The following is a 16,650-nucleotide window of genomic DNA, read 5'->3' as shown; positions in this document are numbered from 1 at the left end:
AAAATGTAGAAGTTTATCATGACAACAATGGCTATGTGAGACAGTCAGACAGAGGCAATAAACACGCATGATGTCAACTAAAGGAATAGCTTCTCATTGTAAGCACTCATTGTATTTTGCCAATATCCAAAATGCTGATATTATCCCGCACATTTTGACTGATTACTGGTGCAGATTACAGATTATGTGCACTAATTTCCCCACTTCATTGCAGAGCACTCCAACTCTCTTCTGCTGTGGAATTGACGTATTTTTCTGCCAAAACAGTAATTGTTCACTGGTAGAATTAAACATAAGATGAATTATTTTTAAACATAAAACCAAATCAGTTTTCTTATCAAATATGCCCTCCTTATTCTGATGTAAATTAACTTTTTTTTTAAAAAAACTTGCAGACTAAAAGCATCATAAGAGAGGTTTTCAGACAGTCGATGTGTCAATATTTCCTTTGAGCATTCGTAGGCTGACACCAGAAATGTGCTGATATCATAAAAGTACCCTATTTGTATTTTTCTTTTTTTTTTAGCGTCATGTGTACGTACAAGATACACAATGATGAAGGGCTTTTATATGCCAAAGACAGCTATTTTACCCAACAGAAGCAACACTCATGAACTACACAAAACACCTTGTAGACCAGTTGTTTCTTCTGTCACTTAACAGTATCACTATCAAACATACTAGCATAATACCCACTAGTGGATAGTTTGGCACAATTCAAACAACTACAACTTTTTTGCTGCAACTTTTGATTAGTCAAAGCAGACTGGGCCTTATAAGTAGAGCCTTCAAAAGACTAGATTTAATTAACAATTAACTGTGACTAAATTTGGAGTTTTTCAGATAGGCAGTGATATGCCTGCAAATCCTTGAAGCAGCTATTATACAGTACATTATTGTACTGTGCAGCAAGCATGTAAAACATGGATGAGTGTAATTGATACATTATAATTTCTTTAGAGGTGTACCAATTGTCCATAAAAGTGACCCTTAATGATTCTTGGCCAAACATCAGCATGTGATGAGTTGGGAGAGGGAGTGGGTTGATCTGTTTGGCACAAAACAACAGACAAACACCTGCTAAACATTATGCAGGTTTCAGTTGCAAAAAGAGCCAGGTATTTCCCCGCTTAGTTGGCAGAGACCCAAAACAAAGCCAAATGAGAGTGAATATTGGATTTACATTTGTCAGGTGGCCAGACACCGGACTCCAAAATAAATGACACTGGGTCTCAGCAACTGCTTGATGTATAAACAGACAAGAGTTTGCACAAACAAACAAGTTCACCATATTGACTCAAAATGTAAACATGTTTCAGTGTTCACTACCTGTTGTCTTTTTTTTTTTGGTTGTTTTGTGCAAAAGCAGCCCTTATGAACAGATAGAGGTCGTACTGCAGACAGACATGTGGAGACCAGGCATTAAAACCACTGACGAGGGAGGAGAATGATGTCAATAATCTTGCTACAAAGCAATGCTATGCTGTGGGAAACCCTTGCTTCTTGCATTCATGTGTATCAATATCAATTACAGTTAGTCACATACATGCCTTGCATGTTGATGCTAATCACTTGAACGTATTTGTAAAGCAGCACGTAATATGAGTGACATATGACCAACCCAGTGTTCTTTGTGATGTGTTGCCAAGCAAGAATCCTTCTCATGAGTTACAAGACTGCTCCTGTCTTTTTTTTAATAAAATGTGAAACATGGCACATCCAAACCAGGCTCCTTTAAAGTTCCACTGCTGCACATGAGCTGGGATGTTAACAACCTCCCTGAAGCATAGCGCCAAGTGAAAGCTGAATGTGGAATTAAGGTTCTTGGGACTGCTGACGAAAAAAAAGGGAAGGAAACTTGAAGCTATTTTCTTCAAGAGAATCTTAACTGATAGGAAGAAAAACTACTGAGAACGATTTGTGACAGACTTGAGATTGTTTGTGAAAGACTCATCTCATGCTAACAGCGAGGAGTTGATCAAAGACTGTGTTTTATTGAGCATCCTTTCGACCTCTGTGAGGGAGAAATTGAACCGCGTCCTATCCAGACCAACACTAATAAACCAGTATATATTGTCTGGTCACACTGCAAATTCTCAGTTGAAAACCGAATCAGGCAACATTAGCAAACAGTTAGAGGAGAGTGTTTGTGCAGTTGGGCAACATCCATCAAAGAACCAATTACTGAAAGATCTGCAGTTCAAAAGATGAAACACAGGCACTGATATTGACTTAGAGATACAGACAGCAAAGACAACAACACTATTCTGGAAACAGAGCAAACAACAATGGGAAAAACAAATGTCCTGCCAAGAGTTGAAAAACTGGTGAGAAAAAGAACCACTTCTCAAAGGTATGTCACTCAAGAGAAGTGTTTACATTGGGATTCATGTGAGTCAGAAAACAACACTCGGTGCAATAAACCGCTTATTGACGCCATAACATCCAAAAGGCAAACGAACAAAACACCCTATTTTCTCCAGATCAACAAATTGACCAAAAAATACAAAAATTGGCTCAAAATTGTACTCCTCTAACACACAACACTCCAGGAAAACTGCAGACACTGCCTCACAAGCATCACCAGTATGCTAGACTTTGTTTTCATTCAGACTTCTGCCTGCCCAAGATGGTATTTTTGATAATGTAACGTAGTTACACTAAAGCCCAATTCGCACGGGATAAGTATTACCTATGGACCCCCCATAATTCGGAATAATTGCGGAGAATGTCTGAGTTCTTAGTCCTGTGCGAATGCGCCATGTCCGTGATTTGTGGGGTAATAATTCCGCCGCGAATTACCTACTGTATTTCGGCGAAACAGACGTCCTGTGGTAATTTAAGTCCCGTCTGAACGCACACCTGTGTGTTCAACCTATGTGTACAACCAGGTACAACGGAGCAAAACGGGGGTAGTTGCGAATTACCAGTGATCCATAGGTAATACTTATCCCGTGCGAATTTGGCTTAATTCTTAGTTTATTTATTTTTATTTGTCACTTCACTAACTCTCCTGTCATTTCAGATCCTGCCATGCAATTTATTAATTTCCCTCACCTAGGTTTCCTGTCCATCTCCTCCTCACCTGCAGTCTATTTGCTCATTAGTTCCTCAGTGTATATCATCACTTTTACTTGTTCCCTGCCAGATTGTCTTGTGTTATTCTTTGCCAAGCTCTCCAGCGGTTTCCAGTCCTGCCTACCTGTTCTGACCTACTTCTGCCTTTCCTGGATTCCTGACACCTGCCTGCCCCTTGTCGGATTTGTTAGCCTCACTCTGATCGCCTGGTTTTGACCCTGACTGTTTTCCTGGATCCTGATACCTGCCTGCCCCTTGTCGGATTTGTTAGCCTAACTCTGATCGCCTGGTTTTGACCCTGACTGTTTTCCTGGATCCTGATACCTGCCTGCCCCTTGTCGGATTTGTTTGCCTCACTCATATCGTTTGGTTGTGACCCGGACTGTTTTCTGGACTGAATAAACGGATCTTCCCTTGCTAATCGCCTGCCTCATTGTCGTGCTTTTGGGTTCTCCTTTACTCGCAACAATAACCGTGACAGATAAGCTTGTTTGAACGTGATGTTTTTTCTACCATAGTTATCAGATCAGGGCACCGAGCCATTAAAGTGACAGATATATCTCACACCTTTCAACACTTCATTTGGATGATATAGATTCTTAAGGTTACGTTTTGGTCTAATGTCAGGATGAATTTCAGAAACTAATTAAATATGACAGACATGATACAAAACCATCCATGACATAGTGAAACATGGCAGCGAGCTGGGTGTAAAACCAAATCTCAAAAAGAGGGTGAGAAGGTGAGTTTGTTCTTGCATTTATTTGGACCTTATTTTCATTTTCCCATACTATGAACTGAAGATATTTTATATTTTGTTTGGTGAGCTTGATTTGATTTGTTAAAATAAATACAGTTTCGGAGAGGAAAGGTCAGGGGATCTCTGTTCAGAGTGACCTGGTCCTGGATAAGAGGTAGTTGATGAATGGATAGCAAAAGTACTCCTGGACAAGAGCAAAGATGACAGGAAAGGTTTTCAGTTTAGCCTTTCTGAACACAGAAGTAAATTGGATACCCAGCACAGCTGCTTATGAGTTCTCCAAAAAGATGCTTTTCACAACACGTAACAGTTCAGGATATATCATGTTCAATTCAAAGCAAGCATATGTTATTTACTATAGCTCCTCAAGGCACCTTTGCCTATGAGACAACCAATTACCCTCCTCACTTACATAGAGGATTGTTTGAGGGCATACTGAACAAGTGTAAACAAATGTTTACATTTGATCCCCAGACCTGCAGTAAAACTTGCAAATCCCACTGAGGTCTGGTACATGCAGGCTTACACTTATCTTTACTCTTTAGTCTCACAAGTGAATGCAGAGGCAAGATAACAAAACATCTGATGAAATCTAACTAATCAGTCATGGCAGAAATCAAATTCAAGGGATGGTTGTACATAAAGATGAGATGTCACGTTATTAGTTAAATTCTTTGATCCTTCTTTCTGCCTAATCAACCTTTTTACAAGGACCCTCCCTGACTCAGAGACAGCGGCATTTGAGCGTCGGTAGCCCGTTCCTCTCAAAGCTAATCTCAATGAGCCTCCCATGTGCTTCTTATCTGAGAGGCTTCTAAACTGGCACATCCTTGAATACACAAACACACAAGGCTGTAATAAGCCAAAGCTGCAGTCATGGCATCGTTGCACCCAGAATTCTTGTTCAGATCGGAGTTGTAATTCCCATTTTGGCATCTGTTCTACTTCTCAGACGATGGATTGAACATGCTTATGTGGCAAATCCAGGGTCTTTGGAGTAGGTGGGGACGAGTCTCAGCCATGGCACCTTTCCATAGCAGTAGATTTGAATGTTTTCACTGAGGGGAGTAATTGCAGACAAGCATGGCCAGACTGGCAGCGCATACCACAACACACACGTACCTCAGTGGTCATACACACACATTTCTACCCACTCAGAGGTGCCATATTGACAGTGCTAACAATATTTTCATCAAAGGCAAGAGAATTAGCCTTGAATGATGACAAATTTAAACATCACAACCACGTGCTTGTTTACTGAGATGCTTAGAGGAGCTGCATAAACAAGCTCACAGCTATTAATGATGTCAGAGAGGCATAAAGGGAATTGCTGTAATGATGGATCATAAATGATGTGGGGTACCTAATTTTCATGCAAAACAACAGGAATATGCTGAAAAGTAATCAGATTTTCAATCACGTCTGCCTCTTTAAAGCTGATCGATGGCGTGACATTTCCACATCACTATGCCAAGCAAAGCTGTAATGAGTTGCGCTGCAGTGATGGAATGAATCACCCCTTTTTTCCAAAGCTGCGATCACAAAGATTTTGTTTCTGGTCTTGCAAGTAATCAGCAGCATAATAAAGATCAAGTCTGTGGTAAAATAATTAAATAAGGGCATGATACAAAGTTTTCTGCTCTCTGCGCCCCATTTCAGCTAAGACGCCTGAGCATGAGGAAGTGTTTGATCACCAGGTTCCCTCTGCTCCCAAGATCGTTTCTGTCAAGTATCTTGTGAGAGCAATGTAATCAGAGAAGTTTCAAGAGTTGCGTCCGAGGATTAGCGCAGGCCCGGAGAGAGCACAAGTTAAAACTGTTCAAACTCAAAGGGAAAAACTTTGATCATCAGTTACCAAGGTTACACGAAAGAGTTTCCAGAAATAATTGTATTTGCCTTACACTGCTTCAGTAACGAAAGAAAGTGAAAACTTTCCCCACCTGTCCTCTGGGAGGACGTCTGAGGCAGGAGTTTGCCAAGGGTTATGTTGTCTTTGGAAGAGCTGTATTATTAATTTCGTTTGGCCAACTTCAAAGGGAAGATGTGAGCAACAATAAGGTATCACTGCTTGAGTATTACCATTACCCTCTAAAAGTTCTATAAAAGCAGTCTTTGGAATCACCCATCAGGTCACAGCTCAGAGCGGTGAGATGAAGGAGTCTGCTTATTTCTTATCTCTGTTTTGACGTTTAAGAACAAATGATCTGACAAACGTCACCTAATCAAAGCTGCTACATAACCATGTCTCAGCTGCAAAAGAAACCATGATTTGCATTTGTGGAATTTAAGTAAGGGCAGTTACTCAAATGTTTGAGGATTTGCACGCACAATTCCCACAATTCGCATGCTCCTGCTTCTAATCCTCTGTATATGTGAAGGGAAATACACTTGCCTTAAAGTTTTAGTTGACATTTATTATTTATTTTAGTTGTCGATAAAATAGTAGTAACTAATATATCATGTTATATTTATTATATACGTATACATAAATGGCAAATCATTTGGATTTGGTGTAAAGTACATGATCAGTATAAAATAAAGTACAAAATAAGGTAATCTCAGACAAAATCAAAAAGAAAGAAACTGTTACAAACATTATAATACTTATTTTTTTCAGTTTTTAACACTACACATATAGAAAATCTGTGCCAAACTTCTTCTAGCTATCATAAATGTATCAAAACAGACGTGGTCCTTACACATACAGTCAACTGACGAGTAACACGGAACTATAAGAAACTATCGTAACTATACAAAGATAATCATCAGTGCATAGCATGTATAATTTTATTTCTAAAATGTACAATCAAATATGTTATACTGGTCTTAATTCCACAAATCATATAAATTGTTTCTATAAAGGCAATTTATTTCATGTACTTATCAGTATACCATAACGTATATCTGAAATATATCCTATGACCTATGTCCTAGAAGAAGGAAATACAATGTCTGCTTGTCCTTATCAACAGGCCAAAGTGAGATGTAAAGAACACAAGCAAAGACTGTCATTTTGGCTAAACATAATGACAATTATTAATTAAATAGTAAACAACAGCCATATGACCATGGCAGAGTGACTGTGATGTTGAACTTGTTTAAAAAATTCTCAGGCCAGCAGGTCTGCCAGATTTGTTGCAACAGAAGTGCAGCACATCAAAAGCTGCACCTGTGTTAGTTGTAGTAGTTCTCGTATTAGTGGCCTCTTCACTGAATGTGCCATGCTTGGAGACAGTCAAATAATGTCATAGGTCATGTTTTACAACAAGTACAGCCAAATTCAATGCATGGAGAGTCTGGAGAGGAACATGTTACTTTTAACAATGAGACCTAACGCAAAAGAGGGCAGCGAGACCCTGTTCAAACAGAACAGAGAATAATCAGATCCAAGTTATAATAGTCCTAAACACATGCAGAAAAACATGCAGGAACACCAGCTCTTACACATTTGTGTAATGATAGCAGATCTATGTCACGCTGGAAGATAATTTGGACTATTCCCCACAATATTCTAGTTGTTTTTTTTCTTTCTGACAAGGATCCGTGAAAAAAAATGAAGAAGTCCTACAGTGAAGGAAAGCTGAGCAGTGATCAGAGCCAGAACAGATGTTGGGACATAGAGTGAATGAGATAGGTTGTAAGATAGCACAGACAACCAACTCATTAGTTACTACCTAAACTAAATGACTTTTATAACAGCAGGGATACAGCAAATACCTTACCAGCACAAGGGCCTATTGTGCACTCATCCATCAACAACCTACAACCAGACCACAACATTTACAGCTCTGTTTCTAAGGCCACTAGGTATATCATAAAACAAAATATGCACAGCAGATAAAGAAATCTAAAGGTGCACAGAGATATATGTGTATTTCATAGGGTGTGATGTGTGATAGCAAGGAAGACAGTAAAACAAACGGGCCAAAAAATATATGGTTATATGTTAAATTTAATTTCACAGGACATAAAGCTGGCCTTTATTAGTTTTTCTCTCAGCCTGCACTGACGCCATAGGCCATGGACTTTGCTGTGCCTTGGAAATATTGAAAATCAACCCATAAACATTAACTATGCCCCCTCCCCCCTCAAATAAAATACACTCTCTGAGCCTTTCTGTTTTGTTTATGTCTTAATGGAGCTCAAGACCAGCCACAGGGGTTATTTTTCTGTTTTAAGAACATAGTCTCAGCATATCATTAAGAAGACCACAGACTTTAAAGAGAGACAAGCAGGGAGAGCAGGTAGGAAATGAAAACTTTTCTGGTATCTGATGCAGACAGTGTAGATTTAGCCTCAGCTTCATTAGCAGTAGGTCCCCCAACTGGTTCGCCTGCTATAATTGGTGTGGCAGAATAAAACATTTAATGAGAGTGCCCTGCAGAACTGAAGTGACAAATAATATATTTATAGGCTGTCCTGCTTGCATGAAGTACTGAGAGGTTTATGTGTCTCTGTCTTAGCCAGTAATTGCAGTGTGATTACCAGCTTTTTCTAAAACTAATGTTCAATGCTTAATGAGAATTGCTTCAATTCATAATTTAGAATCCATACAGTACATGTGATTGATTACACATGATAAACAGCACAATAGGCTTCCTGAGGCTAAATGACTGTGAGCAACGCCACATCCATCCTTTTGCTCTGTGAAGGGGAAACACATCTGTCTTGCAGCACACCTGAACATCAATCTTTTCAGCATTGTTGAATTCCTAAGCAGGAGAATAGAAAAGAGCAAGCAAGGGTAGTTGAGTTTTTTTTTCTTCATAATACAGATATAATTTAAGCTTGGATATGAAACACAAAAACACATCTATTCCCTAACATCAGACAAGTTAAGCTCAAATTTTGTTAAGTAGGTGTAATCAAGGCCAAACAGCCCTAAAATGATGCATCCTTCCTGCCTTCAGTATGGCCAAGAGGCTTAAATAATAACAATAATAACCGTACCAAAACATGGTGAGAGAAATATGGATACTGCACAAATGTTATAGCTCTGTACAAATTGTTATAGCAGGACCAGACATATCATTTGGATGACAAGATACTTTTTAAATGCCCTAATTTATCCTGCATTTAAATAGCAAAAGGATTTTTCATGAATCTGTGGGCTGGCTGCTGCAATCTCACCATGATTGAGTTTGTTAATTAAGATCTCGTTGGGGATGACATTTCCATGTGTGCTCTCTCAATCTAGAGGATGGTGTGAAGTCAACATCATGTCCTCCCCTTGCCGAGGAGCTTGGGAGGAAGATGAGATGACAGGGGGATGGAGGTCTTACTGCAACTATTACATATGAAACAACTCATACACAGTTTTGTGGAGTCATTTATTTTCATATCAAGCACCAAATTACAATCATGGATTTACATTTTTCACACTTTTTGATTGTGTCGATCTGTTTATATTGTCTTATTTTTGCATACATATACGCACAAAGTAACTAATTAATTTAGTTGTAAATTAATTTGAATCAATAAATATTTTTTAGGCTATAGTCATTGTTTATTTCAAATGAGGACTATACAATAAAGAATAAGAGACTGATTAAACTCAATTTACCCCCTTTTGGAGCCTATTTGATGGAAACGTGTAAATAAGATGTATTCTGTACATGTGCAATAAGAAATCGCATAAGTTTCTGGTTGGCCTGTGCACAGACATCCACACCGAACCTTGCCAACACCTTCTGATGAAGACATTTATGTGACCCACATTCTACCACACTCAGGTGGAGAAGTTCATACCCAAAGAGTAGTGAATCAATGATGCAATAACATACGACTCCAATTTTAAAAAAGTTGGGACAACATGGGAAAAAAAAACTGTAATGATTTGTAACAATTTGCAAATCTCAAAAACTAACATTTTATTCACAATTCTATTCACATGGAAAACATATAACATGAAAGTGAGACATTTTACTATTTCGTGAAAAATATTAGCTCATCTTTAATTTGATGGTGGCAACATCTTTCAAAAAAGATGGGGAAGGGTCATGCTTACCACTTTGTAGCGGCCCAGCCTCTTTTAACAACACTCTGCAAACATCTGATAACAGACGAGACCAGTTGCTGATAAGATTCTGCTCAACAGTCCTGAGTCCTGAATTTTGCATTTCAAGATGTGCTTTCATGTAAGTATTTTCAGTTGGTGAAAGGTCAGGACTGCAAGCTGGCCAGTCCAGCATATGTATTCCCTACTGCAAAGCATCATCTTTTACTGGTATACAACAAAAATCTTCCCTTAAAAAGACGTCATCTGAATGGGAGTGTGTGTTAATTTAAAACCTATGTGTACATCTAAAACCACCTTTTTGTGGGCTTTCTCTCCTGCTTTGACTGCAGCAGTTGTGTGGGTTTTCCGCCTGTTGGCATTTTTTGCTTGTGATGGGTAATTTCATGCCAACTCTTAATTGACGACACACAGTGTATGACGCATGTACAGCGTCGCCGCACCTTTCCGCCCAGAACGTGTGAGGTGCGTGTGATGGTAAGATGTGTTGGGATGCTCTCTGTCATTAAATTAAGCTAGCGTGTTTAAAAGTTGTTTGTTTAGTTGAAAACGTCCAGTAAATGTAGCGTCAGGTTGTCTTTAATGTTTTGGTGTGTTTTAGTCATTATAAAAAAGCCGTTTTTACCTGTTTGGTCCGAGTTGGACCTCATTTGCATATTTTCTGACCCGTTGCAGTTGCTGAGGGAGAGCTTGTGCCTGTGTGTCTGCTCATTGTGTCCCCCTGCTCTTATAGGCATTAAAGTGCAGTTCCTACTGTATATTCTGGCCATCAGAGTGTTGATTATACACACAACCAGACTACAGCTGCGACACTGGCAACCTGTCCAGGGTGTATCCAATCTCTCACCCAATGGCAGGTGAAGGCTCCAGCACCCCTGCAACATTGAATTGGATAGGGCGGGTACAGAAAACGGATGGATGAAAGTCATACTATTGCATTCTTGATTAAATCTTCATGTAAAAATATAATAATAATAACCCTGTGAGACACTGCAGAGTAACTAATTCAACAGCTCTTTATTTGTATTTAAATCCACAAAATCAACCAAAGTCAACTGATCAAATGTGAGGATTTTCAATACATTTCAACCCAACTAGAGAGAGACTGTCAAGATTTAGGCCAGACTAAAAGAATCTAAAAAAAAGTATTTGGATCACATCTTGTGGATATTTCAAAATGTCCCTTAAAGTTTTTACATGAAAATCCATGACCTATTATTATATGAATTTTAGTTAATGTGTTTATGGTTTCACACAATTTACAGCAGCTGTCTAAAGCTGGAGACAAGTAACGCTGTTTGAAAAAGAGATTAATACAAGAGCTCATCTCCATATTATCACCACATCCCGCATGAAACTCTAAATCACACATCTGTAGCTCTGTTTGGCCAGTTGTGAAATGTTTGCCATCACATGAGCTGTTACATAGTCAGGTTTCACAGTTCACTTGTGGCAGCTTTGCCTCAGTCGGCTAAGAGCAGCTTAAAGCATACCAGATAACGTTTCTCTGCACAGTTCTACTCCAGTATTCAGTCAGAAAAATGTTACTGACGGTGCACTTGGGTCAAAACAAAATGTAGGCTTTTTGCTGAGGATACAAATGATTTAAAAATAAAACTAAGACTCCAGAACCACACAGGTACTTCTGTGGCTGCATTTAGGCAGAACTGTAATGGTGCAACACAAGGTGCAAACAAAAAATGTGAAAAAACAGACATTGTGATCAGGTATGTGAAAGTAACACATTTGTTTTTCATACACACGTGTGTTGCGTATATGCGTGCTTCAACCAGCTGCCTACAGTCCTTGACTTCAGTCTACCACTGTGCTCTGAGAATTATCACTGGTTGGAGCCGCTCTGAACTGTATGGTAAAGCTGGCATGCCTTCCTTGAATGTAAGTCGAATGTAAATCAAAGTCTAAATTAATCTTAGGTTTAGGGAAGCAACTCAAAGAGCTGTGATGCCCAAATAAACCAGTTGGAATTATCCTTTAATCTACGATTAGTGCTCTGTGCAGTTATTTTAAATACTGTGCCTTATAGTGTTTCTCATTTGTATGCAAAGTTAGTTCTGCAGCGCCAGGATTGGTCCTCTCAACCCTTCTGTTCACTTCCCTCAAAGACTGATTGGCCAGTGTCCCAGTCTCCTGACCAACCACAAAAGAATCTGGTGTACCTCCTGCTTAAAAAGCTCAAGCCATTTTTCTGGGCAGCTGTGATGTGGAGCTTACCTAGGTGTAAGCTTAGATTGTGATTTGTTCTGGTGACCTATTGTTTTTGTGATGGTTTTGTAGAAATTTCTGTAGGCTTGATAAGGAGACACTACTGTCTATCAGAGGCTGGGCCAGGTTTTAGTTAATGTATACACTCACAAACCTTGGTTGGTTTTATTGTTTAGTTTACAATAAGTAAAGAGTTGCTTCTCTCTCTGATGTATTTTTGGTTTGGTTAGTCAGTGTAGTTAGATAGGCTTTTGGTTGTTCTTTTATCAAACAGTCTCCAGTTAGACGACAGTGTCTTAACCATAAGATATAAATAGTGCAGAGGCAGATGACTGCATCAACCGGTGTTCATGTACTGTTGCTCCCAGCCTCCACAACAGACATTTTCTGCATGACCCCAAAATATCAAAAGACCTCCCACCTTGTTTCGCCGATGACAGAATATACAAACTGATCAGCCGGTCAGGCCTCCGGTTTACACACAGGCAGATAATTCCACTTGCATGTGCATGCCAAAAAAAATTGATTTGTCCCCCTCTGCTTTCGATACAGCTCAGCCGTATGATTGAGGTGCTCCCTAATGAATTTTCAGAGGCCAGGTGCTGATAACGTGTTAAATGAAGGCAGAGAAGACCATCTGTAGAACGGGAGGGCATGGGCTTCATCGGGCATTTAAGCAGTGCTCCAGTGGGGACAGAATGAGATGAAATACAGAAGAGGATATCAAATCCATCTGTTATTCAGCACAATCTAACACAAACCACTTTCATCATTCTCACTGGTGTTTGTCATCTATTGCATTTACTGTTATTCATTTTATGAGAATTAGCTTGCAAACACTTTATATATAGAATCACCTTTAATAGCATTGTGGCATCAAATTATCCTTATTAATTTTGGTACAAGATGGATGGATGTCTGTATTATGAGGCATGACAAGGATCCTGTTTTACATAAAGCTGGCATGATGGACACACTGTCATCCTGGCTGTTCAGAATTAATGGTAGGATGAAATGAGTTGTGTGTCTGGGGATATGCCAAGCAGGAGATGGCTGCCATTAAGATGAGAGGGCAAGATGGCAGAATGCTCTGTCCTGCCCACTGGTCCGAGATTGTAATATGTGCTGACAAATTTATTGCCATGTTCCTTCCTTCAATGAGCAGCAATTATCGTGCCAAGTGCTGATAGTCAGCTGAGCCATGCTAAAAGAAGTTAATCATATGAGAGGAAAGAGTGTAAGAATGACTCGTTTAATTGCTTCATGTGTGAATGATTCAGTGGGAAAAGTTCTAACTGGGGTAGAAAATAGAGAAATCCCCAAAAAGGTTGTTTCACGGATTACAAAAATTACTGCACGGAGAAAATTAAACGAGCTGTATGAAATGGCCATACATGCTGAAAATAAAAACGTTTTATTATGTTTTCACAGGAAACAGATCCATCCCAAATTAAGGTAGAAAACTACTCATTACTCAAAATAAGTTGGGAAACATGATATCCCAAAGGACATGTTGCCAAAGGTGGGAAAAAAAGAAAGTTCTCCTCAAAGAATCTTTTTTAAAAAAACATTCCAGATATCAACAATGGTTGTAATGTTAAATATGAGTGATGATGCAGTTGTGAAAAAGGAGTTATTTCAAATTAATCTGTATCCTATATCAGCAGCAACATAACAAGATGTTCCATAACGAGAGTAGCTCCTGCAGAGGTTAGCACAGATGCTTACAACATGAGTCATATCAGACCTGAAGAGTATTTGTTTAAAAAAAAGAATAAAGTATGACTAGGATTTACCAACTGGCTCCAACATGTTTATCTGATTGTTTAAAGATAGTTCATCATTAACAGCTGAAATGTTGCCCTTTTTTCATATGATTTCCAATGACTGGTTCTGTGTTACAAATTATCCGCCGTTGCACATTACCTTTTGTGCACACATATCCTGGGAAAGATACTCAGCAGCTAAATTTCACTTACAAATGAGGCAGGAAATTCTCTAGGGAAGCGACCAGAGATGAAATCCTTGCAAAACAGGAAGTGTAGATTCCACAAATCTCATTTAAAGTTTTGTGCAGTATCAGTGTCCATCCCTCTCAAACAGACCTTTAAGAACATGAAACTGTCATCGTTTTAAGCAATTGAGATAAATACAAAAGTTTATAAAATAAATTAACCAATTGCAGTACTATCACTCCTTATCTCATCTTCTATATTTCTAGGTATATAAGTGAGTAGGCAAAGTCAATATGAAGACCTACTATGTAAAAACCAAATTTGTGATTTATAGCAGGTGTTTCAACCCTGGTGCTGGGTTAAACAAACTAACATTCACCGCAAACTAGACATTCTTTGTAACAAAACTTTTGTGGATGGATCTGGCTCTACTGATCTGATACAAACTGATCTGAACACCAGAGTAGATAGTAAATATTCATTCAAAATTCAAATAAAATGGACACAGTCCTAGATAATGAGAGAGAGAGTAGGTTGCAATTTAAACACAAGTATCCTACTTATCCAGTCTGATCACAGCTTCCTGCAAATTATACTGCTTATTATCCCTTAGCACGTTTATCGCAGTTTAAATCAAACTGAATTATGGGTGCACAGCCTCAGCCCATGACTGAGCAACTCCACCAGACTGTGTGACAGCCACAGAGAACATAATTTCACTCCCTCAGTCACTTCTCTGTATGTCTCTCTTCCATCCTCTTTGTTTTTTATATTATGCAGTTGTGCATCTCCACCAGGCAATGTGACTTCACTTCAAAACCACTCTCTCTGGTGATGCTCTTTATCTGTAATTTCAATTTTCTACTTCTCTGACCTCTCTCATTTTCCTTATCTAATTTTGACTGAAACTACCTAATTCATGTGCTGCTCCCCCCGTCGTTCCCTTGTAAAACAGTTACCCGTTGACACTGTTCATTGAAACATGACAAAATAATTTTTAGAAAATTGTTGCAGTCATAAAAAGACGCGGGGAGCAACATGAAATTGAGTGGTGAGCAGAGAAGACTAGTGAAATAATTGATTAGTTAATTGACAGCAACAAAAATGAATTAAGCAATGATATTGATGATAGATTAAGTCTTTTCCTCATGGACTTCTGACTTCTAGCTTTGCAATGGAGCTAGAGGCCTATAAGTGAGTCTATTTTTGTTAACTGCAGTTGTTTATGTTTAGCCTGTTCTATGATTTGACATGATTGCATTAATATGAATGTAACATAAGGATATAAGTGAGTTTTAAGCCAAATGCTCAAAGACACATACAGAGTGTTTGAATAAGCAACAGCGAACATATAGAAAACATCTGTTTTACTTTTAAGCTAAAAGACAGTGACAAATGTCCTGGACTTGCTATTGCAACCGTTTTCTAAAACTAATATCATAACACAGCCTGACTTGGCAGTATGACTATTTTGGGGGGTTGTTCCTGCCATGGCAGAATTGTATAAAAGCATTGTATATACAGCACAGAACGATGCAGAAATATGCAGTGAGGAATACAAACAATCCACCAGTGGGAATCAACATAAAGACCCTTCAGGGTATGCAGGCCCGGAAGAAAACCAAAACAGGTAGAAGCTGCAGATGTAACACAAGTCAGTGTGATGATCAAATTGCAAATAAATCATTTAATACAGGTTTTTATGTCTTCAGCTCAATGTCAGAACACTGATACACAGTATTCTTTTTACTATTACTACACTCAAGAAACGGTTGAGAGTAGCAAGTCTACAGAACTGAGGGGGAAAAATCAGTTTTAATCAGCTCCACCTCGACAACCTATTCCTGTAGAACCACGGAAGCGGTGAGACCAACAACAAAGAAATAAATTGATTTATTCATTAGCTGGAGGCTTTCCTGGTCTCAGAAAATAGTAGCGACCAGGCAAAGCAGCACACCATATAATTCAAGAGTTGCACTCAGCTGCCTGACAGAATGTTAATAGTCAACATAGTCTTGGCAACACTTGAAATAGGTGCATATTGCACATTTTCATATTTGTGCAGATAGACAAATATTGGGCTTTTTATCCTGCACAGTCCTCTAAATATATTAACAAGTACAGCTACTTAGAATGGCAGGTCACTTCATGCATGGGTCATTCCAAGTCACTTGCCAAGTCTGATTGTCTGTCTGTGGCTGAAATTGGCTGGAAACTGACTGACCCTTGACAGGGAAAGGCAATGCTAAGTGGCCGCATCTGTATTTCAGCTGCAGATTTTTGTGCCTGTACCATGTTTGTGCTTTTTGTGCCGTTTGACTGAGATTTGTCTGATATGATAAAAAGGATAAAAAGGATTTCTGATATGCTGTAGACACTGTGAGAGCATTTATTTTACGGAAATACAAAGCCAAGCACTTTTTGTGTCTAAACCTATCCAGGAAGTTGTGTTGCCTCACCAAAACAAAGCAGTTGTGATGGCTATATGTAAGGAAAGAGTATTGTTGCAAATATTGCTATACATATCATTATTCTCTTGCCCAAGAATACTTTCCTACATCCGAGGGGGAAAAAACATTCAAAACAACCAAAAAATGCAAAATACTTGAACAAATCAT

This window comes from Odontesthes bonariensis, chromosome 4 (genome assembly GCF_027942865.1).
Source record: "Odontesthes bonariensis isolate fOdoBon6 chromosome 4, fOdoBon6.hap1, whole genome shotgun sequence".
NCBI classification, from domain to species: Eukaryota; Metazoa; Chordata; class Actinopteri; order Atheriniformes; family Atherinopsidae; genus Odontesthes; species Odontesthes bonariensis.
The sequence above is the reverse complement of the archived record's forward strand: the minus strand, read 5'-3'. Positions refer to the sequence as shown.